The 12,883-nt window shown below is 45.8% G+C and overlaps 1 pseudogene; it reads right to left on the bottom strand.

Moving 5' to 3' along the window:
* Positions 1 to 4,694: 4,694 nt before the first annotated feature.
* On the bottom strand, positions 4,695 to 5,067 carry LOC110129426 (ATP synthase membrane subunit K, mitochondrial pseudogene; annotated as a pseudogene).
* Between the last annotated feature and the right edge of the window lie 7,816 nt (positions 5,068 to 12,883).

The raw sequence follows: 12,883 nt of genomic DNA on the forward strand, positions 1-12,883 counted from the left end.
ACAACAACAAGGGTGAGGAGATCAAGGAATCAGAACAGCACTTGTATCTGTTACTGAGCAGGTGGTGAGTTTTGCCATGGGAATATCCAGGTGAAATATGTTCCAGGTAGAGGGAACAGCCAGTGCAAAGACCCTGGGCAAGGGTGCTATGGCCAGACCAGGAGGCTTCACGGGGTTTGGAGCAGAGGAGTGAGGACTATGCCATTTGCTTTTGCCGTCTGCTGTGATATCACCCAGAGATGGCAGACTAAAGCCCCCAGGACCAAATCTAGCCTGCAGCCTGTTTTTATAAATAAAGTTTTATTGGCACACAACCACTCTCTTTCATCTATATATTGTCTGTGGCTGCTTTCATGCTCCAGTTGCAGAGTCAAGCCATTGTGAATTTCCTGTATTAAAGCCCTTTCTGTTAAAAGACCTCAAGTGACTTCTGTTTCCCGCCTCGATCCCTGAGTAATACCTTACATTATGACGCATAATAAACTGTGATACATCCATAGAGCCAGAACACAATTTCTGCCACCCTCAAGGCTGAATAACATTCTCTCTCGTTGCAGAGATGTTCATGTCCTAATCCTCAGAACCTGTAAATATCAGGTTTATGATGAAATGGACTTTCCAGTGTGATTATGTTAAAGATTTTGAGAGGATGGTGAGATAATTCTAGATTTGCAGGTATGTCCTGAAGGTAATCAGAGGCAAGTATCCTTATCAGAGAGAAGCAGAGGGTAGTCTCCCACAGAAAGAGAAGATGTGAGAAGCAAGAGTTGGAAGCGATCTGGGAAGGGTTCAAGTGGCCAGAAACACAGGCAGCCTAAGAGGCTCAGAAAGTCAAGGACAAAGATTCTCCCCTTGAGTCTTTCTAAAGACTCAGCCCCTGCTCATGCCTTGACTTAGCCTGAAGACACTGTTTTCAGATTTCCAGTCTCCAAGACTGTAAGAGAATAAGTATGTGTGGTTTTAGGCCACCAGACTGGTGGTAATTTGTTACAGCAGGCATAGGAAACAAATACAGACTATTTCACAGGTTTTTCTTGCATTGAACCCTGTGTCATGTATCTTTCCATGTCAGCATACGTAGCTTTCCTTTGCTCTTTTTTATCAACTTGCTGATATCGCATTGTGTGGTGGGGACCTTAATTACTTAACCATTCTCCTTCCTGATGGCCCTTTAAGCTGTCTCCAAGGTTTCACTGTTGCCTGTCCAACTCCTGGAAGTTTCTTCACAGCGTGGTACTCGAGCCTTCATTAACTGCATTTGGTCTCGTTTCCTCTTTTTGATTGATTAAAAATGACTCATGTGTGTTCCTGATGAAAAGGGCCCAGGAGATTATCTGCCCCCCCACCCACCACCCCCGCCCCACACTCTGCTCCCTCCATGACATTGGCCTGGGACCAGTTCCCAAAGAGCTCACTCAGCAGATGTCTGATGATTTCAGAAAGGGAAAGGGTTGCAGGTCACGTCCGTCAACTCTCTGCTGAGCCCCCTTAGGATCACGCCTGTGGCGTTGCCCATCAAAGCCAAGTTCAGAGCCTTGACCACATCATGACCACATGGGTTTCCATCTTTATCATCCCTTCCACAGTGGGCCAGCTCAGCTTACAAACCAAACAAACATTTTCCTGTCAGCACCACATTTGCCCCCGAAGAGCTAGAAGCTTCTGGCCTTTGGGTCCAGAGCTGACTTGGCCACGCGCCAGCGATTTGTGAAGTCACACGGCCTCGTCTGCATCTGCCTCCCAGAGCTGCCTTGAGAGGCCCGGGAACACGAGGCCGTGGGGATCAACGTGCGCAGATTTGGCGTTAGGGACGAACAGGGTGGGGGCGCAGATCTGTGGAGGTGCAAGGGGGCCCCAGCAGTGCCTGAGCCAAAGCAATTTGCAATGATTCTGCAATTCCAAAGCAGAGCAGGACATGTCTTCAAGAATTCTGAAGATATTTTATGCAAAATGACTTGTCAAATTACATGATGACCTTTGAATTTGTTGTTCAGTCGCTAAGTCGTGTCTGACTCTTTTCGACCCCGTGAACTGCAGCACACCAGGCTTCCCTGTGCTTCACTTATCTCTCTGATTTTGCTCGAACTCATGTCCATTGAGTCAGTGATGCCATCCAACCAGCTCATCCTCTGTCGTCTTCTTGTCCTTCTGCCCTCAATCTTTCCCAGCATCAGGGTCGTTTATGTGCTATCCTTTTTAACTGCCAGTGATTGAATCACCAGAGGGAAGTCACACGGGAAAAGTGATTTGGGTCACATCCTGATCTTTGTTCGTGAGCACTTTCCTATGACGCTTTTCCACCTCCCGCCCCCCACGGCCCCGAGCAATGTCTCTGCATCTCCTGTCTTCCTGCATCTCCTTTGACAGGAAAGCATCCATGTGACACCTGAGGCCAAAGACCCTATTTCCAAAGAAGATCATGTTCATGGGTTCCAGGACAAGAATTAGGACTAGGATATAATTTTTGGCCGGGGGACACACTGCGACTCACTCACAGTGGCCAAGCTCTTTTTCCCTCTGATTTTCACGGCACTGAATATTTATTTATTTGACTGCATCAGGTCTTAGTTTAGGCATGCAGGGTCTTTGCTGTGTCACGTGGGGTTTAAGTGCAGCATGTGGGCATGTGGGATCAACTAAGATCCTGGGGGGGGATCTAACCCCCACCAACGGCTGAACCCCCATCCCCTGCATTGTAAGGCAGATTCTTAATCACTGGGCCACCAGAGAAGTCCCAGCACTTACTTTTTTTTTTTCACTGATGAAATTTTCATAACAGTAAATTAATCTCAATATTATAAAACAGATCCTTTATGGTTTCACAGTAAAAAAGAGATTTTTCTCTTAGAGATTTGTGTCTTAATGGAAGCAGTATAGATTTAAGTTAGGAACTGACCTATGCTATTATGGTATAGTGAATGATCAGCAGCTGACTTAAGCTACGACAGGAGATGCAGAGTTTAGTCCACACACTAAAACCAGTCGAGGATTATAAAAAAAATTAAGAGGCTCACGGATTGGCACATCCCACTGAAAAATACCTCCTTCTTTATCTTTCTTTTTTTTCTGATGAGAACAAAAGAGTCAAATTCTCTGCCTTGTGCCCAGAGTCAAGGTTGCCACCCCGGGGAATCCTTGCAAGTACATGCCTAGTCGTTCAGTCTTTGCAACCCCGTGGACTGTAGCTCTCGAGGCTCCTCTGTCCATGGGAGCTCCCAGGCAAGAATACTGGAGTGGGCTGCCATTTCCTTCTCCCTTGTGAGTACAGAGGGTTGCATGCCTCCACACTCCCAGGAAGAGAGTGGCCACGAAATGCCGCTGCGAACAGCCTTCCAAGCTGAGCGTGTGAGCAGGTGGCTAAAGAGAGACATGTTGCTGAGGGGTGTAGGGGAAGGAGGGAGGGGGGTGGTGGGATCCTGGTTCTGACACTGGGCTGCGAGGGTCCCCTGGATATGGCCTCCTCATCTGAGGACTGGGGAAAACTCGTCCTCGCTCAAAGCTCAAAGCTCAAAGAAGAAAGAAAAAGGACGTGATTCGTAATCGGTATGTGAAGTTCAACCACAGTCACAAAGGCCTCCCATTGTTATTATTATTTAGGAAGGTTTTAGTATTTATTGATTGGCTGCACCATACTGCAAACGGGATCTTAGTTCCCTGAACAGGGATTGAACCCTGTGCGCCCTACGGAGGAAGGGTGGTAGCTTAACCACTGGACTGCAAGGGAAGCTCCAACTGTTATTATTATTAATGCTCTTATTGATGGTGGTAGTCTTTTTTTTTTTTTAATGTCAGAGACTGTGGGGCCCCTTGGGGTCCTCAGCAGAACCACAGTTGGCTTACTCCACCAACTCAGATAAGCTGTGAAGGGTACCTCAGAAAGGAACCTTGATAACGTGATACTGAGAGAGAAGCCAGGCCCCAGAGCCCACGAATTGCATGATTCCATTTACAGGAAATACTCAGAGCAGGCAACTCTATAGAGACAGCAGATTAGTGGTTGCCAGGGGCTGTAGTGGAATTGGAGAATGAATGACAGGGACAGAGGTCTCCTTTTGAGATGATGGAGATGTCCTGAAAGTAGGTTAAGGCGATGACTGCATAACTCTGTAAAATACAAAAAAACCATTGCGTTGTACATTTAGAATGAGTGAACTTCCTCTTTAAAAAAATTTTATTACAAGGACCTACTCTATAGCACATGGAACTCTGCTCAATGTCATGTGGCAACCTGGGTGGGAGGGGCGTTTGGGGGAGAATGGGTGCATGTATATGTATGTCTGGGTCCCTTTGCCATCCGCCTGAAACTAACACAACATTGTTTGTTAATCAGCTGTACCCCAATACAAAGTAAAAAGATTAACAAATAAATAAAGTGGATAACCAACAAGGACCTACTGTATAGCACAAGGAACTCTGCTCAATGTTATGTGGCAGCCTGGATGGGAGGAGATTTGGGGGAGAGTGGATACATGTGTAGGGATGGCTGAGTCCCTTGGCTGTCCACCTGAAACTATCGCAACGTGGTTACTCGGCTATGTCTGTGTGCTCAGTCGTGTCGGACTGTTTGCAACCCCATGGACTATACAGTCCGTGGAATTCTCCAGGCCAGAATACTGGAATGGGTAGCCGTTCCCTTCTCCAGGGGATCTTCCCAACCCAGGGATTGAATCCAGGTCTCCCGCGTTGCAGGCGTATTCTTTTTTTTTTTTTTTCCAGGTTCATAATTTATTGTACAAATTGAGTATCACATGATGAGTTGACATTAGCTTCTTCAGGCATGGGAACTTAACAGATAATGTACAGTTCAGAATCTGTTTATGTTGCTTTCACAGCTGGGGTTTTTTTAGACCTTAACTTGAAGTATAAGACTATCAAAGCAATACTTCCGTATGTGGCCAGCACACAATTCATTCTCCCTGTGAGAATGTAAGAGTTGAAATATTTTTTGATACCAGTGAAATGGAACTGGGCATCAGCTTCTGGACCTGCCATGATTTCAATCTTTCAAAGGGTTCAAACCCCACGGCCGATGTCCTTCACCGTACGCCGCTGCCCCTCGACCCCGCCGGACTGCAGGCGTATTCTTTACCAGTTAAACCATAGGGGAAGCCCATTAATCGGATATACTCCAATACAAAATAAAAAGTTTAATTTAAAATGTTTATTTTTGTTGAAGTGTAGTAGATTCACAATATTATGTTAGGTGTACAGCAGAGTGATTCAGTTTTACATACACACATGCATCTTTTTCTTTTTTTTCAGATTCTTTCCCTTTATAGGTTATTATAAAATATTGAGTATACTTCCCTGTACCACACAGTCTGTACTTGTTGGTTATCTATTTTATATACAGCAGTGTGTATATGTTAATCCAAGCTCCCTCTTCCCTTTCCCCTTTAGTAACTATAGGTTTGCTTTCTATGTCTGTGAATCTACTGTATTTCTGTTTTGTACGTCAGTTTATTTGTACCATTTTAAAAATTTTTGTTTATTGATTTTTGGGTCTTCCTTGCTGCTGGCAGTCTCACTAGCTGTGACGAGAGTGGGCTGCTCTTCACTGCGGTGCCCGGGCTCCTCACTGCGGGGCCTTCTCTGGCGTGGGACACAGGCTCGAGGCGCTCGGGCTTCAGTTATTCTTGCTTTCGGGCTCCGGAGCACAGGCTCAGAAGTTCGTGGCACGAGGGCTTAGTTGCCCTGCGGCATGTGAAATCTTTCTGGACTGGGGATCAAATCCGTGTCCCCTCCATTGGCAGGGGAGTTCTGCATCAATAGACCACCAGGGAAGTCCTGTATCATTTGTAAAAGATTCCACATGTAAGCAATATGCTATGATACTTGTCTTTGCCTGACGTCATTTAGTTTGATAATCTCTAGATCCTTCCTTATTATGGCAAATCACATTATTTCATTCTTTTCTATGGCTGAGCAATACTCCATTGCATAACTATACCATATCTTCTTTATCCATTCATCAGCTGATGGACATTTCGGTTGCTTCCATGTCTTGGCTATTGGAAATACTGCTGCTGTGAACATTGGGGTGCATGTATCTTTTCAAATTACAGTTTTCTACAGACATATGCCAAGGAATGGGATGGCTAGATCGTACGTAGCTCTATCTTTAGTTTTTTAAGGAGCCTCATACTGTTCTCCATAGTGGGTGCTGATTTACATTCCTACCAAGAGAGTAGAGTGTTCCTTTTCTTCTACAGCATCTCCAGCATTTATTATTGGTAGATTTTGTGAAGATGTCCTTTCTGATCAGTGTGAGGTGATAACTCACTGTGGTTTTGATTTGAATTTCTATAATAATTAGCCATGTCAAGCATCTTCTCATGTGCCTTTTGGCCATCTGTGTGTCTTTTTTGGAGAAATGTCTATTTAGATCTTCTGCCCATTTTTTTTTTTTTGCCCAATTTTTGATTGGTTTGTTTGAAAAGGGAAAAAGCTATGACACTGAAAGATGAACTCCCCAGATCAGTAGATACCCAATATGCTACTGGACAAAAGCAGAGAAATAGCTCCAGAAAGAATGAAGAGGCTGAGTCAGAGTGAAAACAATACCCAGTCGTGGAAGTGACAGGTGATGGAAGTAAAGTCCAATGTTGTAAAGAACAATATTTTGTAGGAACCTGGAATATTAGGTCCATGAATCAAGGTAAATTGGAAGAGGTCACACAGGAGATGGCAAGAATGAACATCGGCATTTTAGGAATCAGTGAACTAAAATGGACCGGAATGGGCAAATTTAATTCAGATAACCATTATACCTACTACTGTGGGCAGGAATCCCTTAGAAGAAAGGGTGTAGCCCTTATAGTCAACAAAGGAGTCTGAAATGCAGTACTTGGGTGCAATCTCAAAAACGAGAGAATGATCTCTGTTCATTTCCAAGGCAAACCATTCAATATCACAGTAATCTAAATCTATGCCTCAACCATTAGTGTTGAAGAAGCTGAAGTTGAACGGTTCTATGAAGACCTACAAGACCTAGAACTAACATCAAAAAAGATGTCCTTTTCATCATAGGGGACTGGAATGCAAAAGTAGGAAGTCAAAGATCGCTGGATTAACAGGAAGTTTGGCCTTGGAGTGCAAAATGAAGGAAGGCAAAGGCTAATAGAGCTTTGCCAAGAGAATGCACTGCTCATAGCAAACACCCTCTTCCAACACAAGACATGACTCTACACATGGAAATCACCAGATGGTCAATACCAAAATCAGAATGATTATATTCTTTGCAGCCAAAGATGGAGAAGCTCTATACGTCAACAAAAAAACAGACCAGGAGCTGACTGTGGCTCAGATCATGAACTCCTTATTGCCAAATTCAGACTTAAATTGAAGAAAGTAGGGAAAGCCACTAGACCATTCAGGTATGACCTACATCAAATCCCTTACGAATATACAGTGGAAGTGACAAATAGATTCAAGGGATTAGATCTGATAGACAGAGTGCCTGAAGAAAAATGGATGGATGTTCGTGACATTGTACAGCAGGCGGTGATCAAAATCATCCCCAAGAAAAAGAAATGTAAAAAGGCAAAATAGCTGCCTGAGGAGGCCTTACAAATAGCTGAGAAAAGAAGAGAAGTGAAAGGCAAAGGAGAAAAGGAAAGATGTATCCATGTGAATGCAGAGTTTCAAAAAAGAGCAAGGGTAGGAAAGAAAGCCTTCCTAAGTGGTCAATGCAAAGAAATAGGGGAAAAAAATAGAATGGGAGAGACTAGAGATCTCTTCAAGAAAGTTAAGAGATAAGAAGGGAAAATTTCATGCAAAGATGGGCACAATAAAGGACAGAAATGGTATGGACCTAACAAAAGTGGAAGATATTAAGAAGAGGTTGCAAGAATACACAGAAGAACTATACAAAAAAGATCTTCATGACCCAGATAATCATGATGGTGTGATCATTCAACTAGAGCCAGACATCCTAGATTGTGAAGTCAAGTGGTCCTTAGAAAGCATCACTATGAACAAAGCTAGTCGATGTGACGGAATTCCAGCTGAGCTATTTCAAATCCTAAAAGATGATGCTGTTAAAGTGCTGCACTCAATATGCGAGCAAATTTGGAAAACTCAGAAGTGGCCACAGGACTGGAAAAGGTCAGTCCCAAAGAAAGGCAATGCCAAAGAATACTCAAACTACCGTACAATTGCACTCATCTCACACTCTAGCAAAGTAATGCTCAAAATTCTCCAAGCTAGGCTTTGACAGTATATGAACCGAGCACTTCCAGATATTCAAGCTGGATTTAGAAAAGGCAGATAAGCCAGAGATCAAATTGCCAACATCCGTTGGATCACCGAAAAAGCAAGAGAGTTCCAGAAAAACATCTACTTCTGCTTCACCGACTACACCAAAGCCTTTGATGGACAGGGAAACCTGGCATGCTGCAGTCCGCGGGATCACAAAGAGTCAGAGATGACGAGCGAATGAACTGAACTGATGAGCTGTTTGTGTGTTTTGAAGATCAATCCCTTGTTGGCCACATCACTTGCAAACATTTTCTCACATTCTGTCGGTTGTCTTTTCATTTTGTTTATGGTTTCCTTTGCTGTGCAAAAGCTTTTAAGTTTAATTTGGTCCCCTTTGTTTGTTTGTTTTCATTTCCGTTACTCTGGGAGACGAGCCCCAAAAGATCTTGCTGCAGTTGTGTGGATTTGACTGTGTGGATCACAGCAAACTGTGGAAAATTCTTCAAGAGATGGGAATACAAGACCACCTTACCTGCCTCCTGATAAATCTGTACGCAGGTCAAGAAGCAACTGTTAGAACCTGACGTGAAACAACAGACTGGTTCCAAATTGGGAAAGGAGTACGTCAAGGCTGTATAGTGTCACCCTGCTTATTTAACTCATATGCAGAGTACATCATGCAAAATGCCAGGCTGGGTGAAGCACAAGCTGGAATCAAGACTGCTGGGAGAAATATCAATAACCTCAGATATGCAGATGACACCACCCTTATGGAAGAAAGTAAAAAGGAACTAAAGAGCCTCTTGATGAAGGTGAAAGAAGAGAGTGAAAAAGCTGGCTTAAAACTCAACATTCAAAAAACGAAGATCATGGCATCTGGTCCCTTCACTTCATGGCAAATAGATAGGGATACAATGGAAACAGTGACAGACTTTATTTCTTGGGTTCCAAAATCACTGCAGATGGTGACTGAAGCCAAGCTTGCTCCTTGGAAGTAAAGCTATGAGAAACCTAGACAGTGTATTAAAAAGCAGAAACATTGCTTTGCCAACAAAGGGCCCTATATATAGTCAAAGCTATTGTTTTTCCAATAGTCATGTATGGATGTGAGAGTTGGACCATAAAGAAAGCTGAGTGATGAAGAATTGATGCTTTTTACCTGTGGTTTTGGAGAAGACTCTTGAGAGTCCCTTGGATTGCAAGGAGACCAAACCAGTCAATTAAAGGAAATCAGTCCTGAATATTCACTGGAAGGAATGATGCTGAAGCTGAAGCCCCAATACTTTGGCCACCTGATGCAAAGAGCTGACTCACTGGAAAAGACCCTGATGCTGGGAGGGATTGGGCGCAGGAGGAGAAGGGTATGACAGAGGATGAGATGGTGGGATGGCATCACCAACTTGATGGACATGAGTTTGAGCAAGCTCTGGGAGTTGGTGATGGACAGGGAGGCCTGGTGTGATGCAGTCCATGGGGTTGCAAAGAGTCAGAGATGACTGAGTGACTGAACTGAACTGATGAGCTGTGTGTGTATTTTGAAGATCAGTCCTTTGTTGGTCGCATCATTTGCAAATATTTTCTCTCATTCTGTCGGTTGTCTTTTCATTTTGTTTATGGATTCCTTTGTTGTGCAAAAGATTTTAAGTTTAATTACACCCCCTTTGTTTATGTTTGTTTTCATTCTCATTACTCTAGGAGACCGGCCCCAAAAGATCTTGCTGCAATCTATGTCAAACACTGTTGTGCCTATATTTTCCTCTAGAAGTTTTGTAGTATCTGGTCTTACATTTAGGTCTTTAATCCATTTTGAGTTTGTTTTTATGTTGGAGAATGTTCTAATTTCATTCTTTTAATGTAGCTCTCCTGTTGGGTGAACTTTCTAGGACGTGAATTATATTTCTATATAGAGGTAGCAGGGCCTTCCCAGGGGGCGCTAGTGGTAAAGAAGCCGCCTGCCAATGCAGAAGTGAATTCGACCCCCAGATTGGGAAGATCCCCTGGTGCAGGGCATGGCAACCCATTCAAGTTTTCTTGCCTGGAGACTTTTGTCGACAGAGAAGCCCGGCAGGCTACAGTCCTTGGGGTCGCAAAGAGTCAGACACAACTGAAGCAACTTACGAGGCAAGCAGACAGAGGCAGCCTCAGGGCAAGGCCTAACCCTGTAGCGGAAACCCCCTGGAGACGACGCGGGTGCGGCAGGACCGGCTGCGGGAGGCGATCGTGAGCCATCTGGCTCATGGGGCAGTGGGAGGCTGAGTGTTCAGGGTCGGGTGGGCCACGGACTTCGGGAGCCAGGATGTTGAGGGAGCCTCCGAAGGTTTCCACGAAAGAGCAATGAACTGTTTCCTGCAAAGCGGCCCGCTGGGGAGCTGGTCGGTCCTGCTCCCAGGCTGCCTGTGTCAAACCTGGGAAGCCACCACCGCACCGCAGGAAGGGGTGTCCTCTTCAGACCACGGACTCCACGCTGGGCTTGGGCTGGCTTTGCATCTGGGTTTGGTCCCCACTGGTGCCCTGGGATGTGAGCTCTGCTCTCTGAGGTTCTGGAACTCAGCTGTCAAAACAGATCTTCCTAAATATTGCGAGCTGCTGAAAGCTGAATTAACCTGGTGCATCTTTGAACACTTGGCTCTCTGGCCTGGTAAGTGGAGTCCACAGTACTTGATGAGAGAAGGGAAGAATGGGAAGGATCAGTTACCTTACCTAGGGACTGTCTGCACATATTCACCTCATCTGGGACGGTCTAACCTCACTTAGGGACTGTCTACCTCTGCCCCTCTCACCTGGGGGCTGTCTACCCCTGTCCACCTCACCTGGGGAACTGTCTACTCTGTCCACCTCATCTGGGGGCTGTCTTCCCCTGTCCACCTCACCTGGGGACTGTCTACCCCGTCCACCTCATCTGGAAGCTGTCTGCACCTGCCCACTTCACCCAAGGGGCCATGTCTCTGTCCCCGCAACTGGCGGTTGCATCAGAGGTGCCGTTGGCCCAGGATTTATCTCAGGCTCTGCCCCCTACAGACTCAGTCTCCTGCACAGTGAGGTGAGTCCACCCACAGAGGAGTGGGTACTTGGAACTGCTGGTGGCCTGGTGACTCTTTAGTTCCTTCCTGGCCCAGGGTGTGTCCAGAACATTCCTGGCACTGAGCTGGCATCTTCCCCAGGACAGAAACAGCCTGACTGGCAGGGCCAGGGCATTCACAGTGGCACTTTTATTTCCAGCCTGTTTGCCCAGAAGGGAGAACCAGCCAGGATGCCCAGGTGGGGCTGAATAGTCTGGCCTTCAGTTTTCACCTCCATCAAACTTCAGAGCAGGGATGCCATCTGAGGCGGGTTCCTGCTCTCACTTCTCAGGAGCTTCCAAGAATGAATGATTAAGCCCAGGTCGAAGTCCAGGGGACAGGCAAAGGTGCCGACCATCTAGATGCCTGTGCCTAGAGGAGTCTGACCTTGGGCCATGCCGAGGGCTCTGGTGCTCGTAAGAAGGGCTGCAGGTGGTACCCTCAACTCCTTGCAGGACAGATGCAGTGCCCCTGCATGGCGGTCTTCTTAAAGATGTATAGCCTTGGGTGATGTAAATGGGTGTAGACAGCCCCCAGGTCAGGTGGGCGGGTGAACACAGCACATGTTACAAGGACTCATGTGGAGGCATAGTCACCCGGTTGTGGGTGTCCCCCAGGAGGGCCTTAGCAACTGTATTGCTGATCCTGTTCATGACGCCCATTGTCTTGATGGTCACACTATTTGCTGAACCCATTATGGTTTATCATAGGATATTGAACATAGTTCCCTGTGCTGTCGAGTAGGACTTTATTGTTTATCCATCTTATAAATGCAAGTTTACATCCAGGACCTCTCTGGTGGTCCAGTGGCTAAGATATCGTGCTTCTAATTCAGAGGGCCCAGATTCGATCTCTGATCGGGGAACTAGATCCCACATGATGCAACTGAAAAAAAAAAAAAAAAAAGAAGAAGAAGACCCTACATGCCACAGCTGAGATCTGGTGCAGCAAAATAAATAAATACATATGTTTTAAAAAACCTTACATCTGCTAACTTCAACCTCCTGTTCCACACCATCCCCCACCCCCTTCCCCTTGGCCACCGCCAGTCTGTCCTCAGTATGATTCAACACTAACGCCCCGGAGTTAGTGTAAACCCCACAGAAGAGCAGTCAGTCCCACAAGACTGTCCCCATTTTCCATGCCAGGGCCAAGGCCGGGCCTCCAGGACTTCTGAAAGACCAGTTATACATCATGGATTTCCAAGATCCCTTTCTTGGCTTCAACAGTTTGCTAGAATGGCTCATAGAACTCAGGAAAGAACATTCCTTGTTCTTACTGTTTTTTCATTTGTTTGTTTGTTTCTAATAAAGTACAGGACTCAGGGACAGCCAGACAGAGGAGATGCACAGGGCAAGGTTTGCAGGAAGGTGCGTGGCGCTTCCATGCTCTCTCCAGACACGTCACCCTTCCAGCACCTCCACCTGTTCACCAACCCAGGAGCTCTCTGAGCCCTGCCCTTCTGGGTTTCTATGGAGGCTCCATGACATAGGCACGATCGACTAATTGTGAGATTTTAGTGATTCAGTGTCAATCTCCAGTCCTTCTGCTCTCCCTGGAGGTCAGAACGGGTGGAACCGAAAGATCCAACTCTCTAACCACATGGTTCATTTTCCAGGCAAACA

The sequence above is a fragment of the Odocoileus virginianus genome, chromosome 3, assembly GCF_023699985.2.
Source record: "Odocoileus virginianus isolate 20LAN1187 ecotype Illinois chromosome 3, Ovbor_1.2, whole genome shotgun sequence".
Taxonomy (NCBI): domain Eukaryota; kingdom Metazoa; phylum Chordata; class Mammalia; order Artiodactyla; family Cervidae; genus Odocoileus; species Odocoileus virginianus.